General features: G+C 37.2%; 1 long non-coding RNA gene across 1 annotated transcript; it reads right to left on the reverse strand.

Annotated features, from left to right (window-relative positions):
• Window positions 1-454: 454 nt before the first annotated feature.
• LOC119950569 lies at window positions 455-2,011 on the reverse strand. Its single transcript, XR_005457362.1, has 2 exons — window positions 1,934-2,011; window positions 455-1,602 (listed from the first exon to the last, which is right to left on the reverse strand). It is a non-coding gene; the product is annotated as an uncharacterized LOC119950569 (long non-coding RNA).
• Window positions 2,012-4,107: the final 2,096 nt, after the last annotated feature.

Raw genomic sequence — 4,107 nt, forward strand, 5'->3', positions numbered from 1 at the left:
ACAGGTATCAAATCAGCGGTGATATTTGTGAAGAATACATTTTGCTTCACTGTTCCACTGCCAGTAACATCGGTAAATATTGATGCTTCCTAATATATAAGTGCAAACAGAACAAATGGCAGTGGAGTTTGAGACAAAACAGACACACACAGTGCTGTGTATACAGGTTGTCATGACTGTTAATATTGGCATTTATTTAGAGGTACGCCTTGCTTCTTTAGCAATTCGATCAATCCACGTAAAATGTAGGAGAGTGCAATTTTGCTGAAGATTCGTTAAGAATAAGTTTTAAAAAAAATTTAGAGTACCCAATTCATTTTTTTTTCCAATTAAGGGGGCAATTTAGCATGGAAGATAAGTTAAACTACTTTGTTCCTTAGTTTCTTTTACACCCGCGCGGTTCTGACTTTGGCATCAAATCTGTAACAAAACCATAAATAATGCCGCGAGTTAGTTTTGTTTGAAATGTGTAGCTTTAATGTTATCGCAGAAAGAATGTAGCAAAGTGTGAGTTGCAGAGACAAATGCATATTCTATACAGTGCATTTTACAACTACTAATGCACAATTTATATAATTCGAACGACAGACACTAATAATAGATACATGATTTGTGCAGTGCAAATTGCAGACACCATTGAATATGTTATACAGTGCAGGTTACAAATACTAATGGATATGTGATAAATTACAAGTTACGGATACTAACGGATATATTATACAGTATAAGTTACAAATATTAACAGACACATTATACAGTAAACGTTACAGATACTAATTACAGTATAAGTTACACTGACGGGTATATTATGCAGTATAAATTACAGAAACATTATACAGTATAAGTTACGGATACTAATGGATGACACAGTGTAAGGTACAAATAATAACGGATACATTATATGGTATGTTACAGATGCTAATTACAATATACGTTACAGATACTAAAGGATATATTATACAGCATAAGTTACAGATACTGACGGATATATTCATACAGAGTATAAGTTGCAGATACCAATAGATATCTCGCGGGGTGCGGAGCACATGTTGCTTGTACAGAAAATGGTAACGAATGCAACAAAATCTAAATTCTCCAGTATTACGAAACTCTAACAGCATCGCAGTTGATTAAAAATGCTTCTTTCACAGCCTGTTGCATTTTCTTGTGGTGTCACATAGTCGAAGCTGGATGCTAATTTTGATATTTTGATACGAACACATTTACATTTTCTTTAATAAATACACGAACTATATAAAACTTAATTGTTAGCATTTGGATGGTGTTAACCTTCAGACGTTTCGATTCTTTTGTTAATACCTTTCATTATTGAATAGGTTCTTTGGAAAACAATATGATTGATGTAAACTAAATCCGGGTTATTCGCCTGCTTCGCTTGTGCAATGAAGTGTACTGTAATAGGTTGATATATCCAACAGCGTCTACCATTGGTTCAGTATGTAATCCCGACCATTATCATTCCACCTTGGCTTGGTTTCCGATGCTAAGGATGTAGTTTGCATATCTGCACGATATCCCAAGATGTAATTCAATTCCAAATTGAGCGACAATTGTTGGTTAGTTCCTGTGTGACGTGTAACACTTGACAAATGTAACCAAAAAAAAAACAAATTATGCTGGGAGATAAATAAGAGAGAAATAAATGGAAACATCCAACAGTCCAAGAAAGTGTCTGCTGAAAATAAGAACACGGTTAACTTTGCAATTATGTCAAACTTCAGCCAGAAAACAACACATTTGATCAATGTGATTTGTTATAGTATCAATTTAAACGGACTTGCCCATTTTTAAAAGAATGTCAAATGAACCTGCCAATAATCGTCAAGACCAGTGCGATACACACATCTACATACTGCAAACTCAGTGATGTCTCACTTTGGCAGAGTTAGATTAACAAATGGAAAGAATCTACCTTTCAAGGGGGACGAATATCGTGTTAAAGATACATGTAAAATCCAGGTCTCGTCCACACACAATTGCAGAGAGGAAATACAGGAATATGAAAAAAGGCAATGTAAATATTGGTGGCAATTTTGTCCTGTAACGTCTTCACAGTAAAAGAGTTGATAATTGGTTGTATTATTCACTACAACGACCATACACTTTTCAAGTGGCTCAGAGTACTGCTATCGACCCACGCCACCCCCCTTAGTCATCAACCTTGAACAATTGCAGTTCTATTAACTCGATTGCATTCCGAGAATTAAAAATAATGATCTAACTCCAGGGATATGTTAGTTTGTCCTTTACAGATCGTTCCATGTAGTAAGATTTTTTGATTACTATTGGGCTGCGGTGTTTGGAGAAGATTAGAATAAATGCAAGCAAGTACACCTCTGTCGGTTAAAAATTAATAGAATCACAAATATTATCTAATACAAAATGTTAGATTACCGATTGGCAGTGAGTTGTTGGACTTCCTAATGCCCATTGCTAACGTTGCGCCCGGCAGTGATGTGTACAGACATGGAAAGACACTTTGTTTAAACATTATCCTTAAAACATGCTGAGGTAAAAAGGCGTCGTGCTCAAAAGCACTGACAACCGAATATTCGAATTATCTCAATACATTATTCGTTACAATGATTTATTATTTGGTGGGCATAGTGCCACGTTTCTTAATGCACGACTTTCGACAGAATGGCCGTGGTTAGCAAATAACCGTTAGAATATTATGGAATAAATACATTGCTGGGGGGGGTGGGGGGGATTCACTTCGGCTGAAGGTATGAGTCTCGCAAATCTTTTCAATTTACAGGTGCTGCTGCTCATTTCTGGTTTTTAAAAAAATTGTCAACATTTATTTGCACCTTTACTGCTAGCAGAATGAAGCACGTGCTACTGTTGTGACTACATGGATTCTTCATATTTTGAAAATTCACTTAACGGGGAGTTAATTGTGCCACGAGTTTTATTACTTAACCAAATGAGGCTGGGTCCAATCGCAGCTCCAGTTTCACCCAGTCTCTCAGCCTCACTGAGGGATGAGGACTTCACCTTATCCGACATCCAGAAGGAATTGAAATTGTTACCTCACCCTTGTCACTTTGGGCTACTGAAATGACAAGGAATTATGACAGGCGCCGGGACAATTCGAATGTTAACTTGCAATTCATCGTTAATTTTCAAATACGGAGAAGAAAATCCAACCATTAACTTTCCTACCGTGCAATGAACCAGCTGTTCTACCCTGGGAAGCACTCGTTAATATTTTTCCTGAGATCACCGCTATTTGGCTGCTTCTTGTGTTCTGTGTGGAACTAGGAGACAGACAATCCATTTAGTTTACCTACAGTTTCCTGGTTAAACTCTCGACCCACTCATTCAGCTATTTTCATCACTTCACAACTATTTTGATCAATACAAATTGCCAAGTAATAATAATGATCTTTATTGTCACAAGTAGGCTTACATTAACACTGCAAGGAAGTTACTGTGGAGTTAGGCCAAATCAAATAAACTGAGGGACAAATTAAAGAGACAGTCTCTTTAAGGGAGACTGTCTTAAACAAAAAGCGAGTCACAAACGGAACTTAAAGCATCAAATTAAACGGTGATTAAAGGGCACAACGGGCATGGAAGGCCTCTATGGTGCCAGAGGACACTGAGCGCTCCACCCCCAGGGCCGCATGTAGCTGTGGTAGAGAGGTTCGACGACCAAAAATCGACAATGGTTTCATGGTGATGGACTTTTAATTGCACATTTTATTGTATTCGAATTTCACCATCTGCTGTGGCGGGATTAAAACAAAGACCTCCAAGTCTCTTGGTCATTAGTCGAGTGACAATGCCACTCCACCACTTCCCAATGATCAGTGAATTGTTGAATTTTCTGCTTCAATATTATTAGTTTTTGATTTTAGTGAAGCGTGAACATGTTTAACTGCATTGCTGTGTGTTGAGGATGCAATTGCTTAGCACCAACAATAGGCTTGTCACCTTTTACCCTGTTGCTAACTTCAGTAAAAATCATTCTTAAAGCTACTAAACATATCCCTATTGAAAAGAATCACCAGTAGCTGCATTCCTGCTCACCTGTGCCACTTTCCAAAATATTCTCTTCCATTTTCTTTTCATTTTTTTTTC

This window comes from Scyliorhinus canicula, chromosome 16 (genome assembly GCF_902713615.1).
Source record: "Scyliorhinus canicula chromosome 16, sScyCan1.1, whole genome shotgun sequence".
NCBI lineage: Eukaryota > Metazoa > Chordata > Chondrichthyes > Carcharhiniformes > Scyliorhinidae > Scyliorhinus > Scyliorhinus canicula.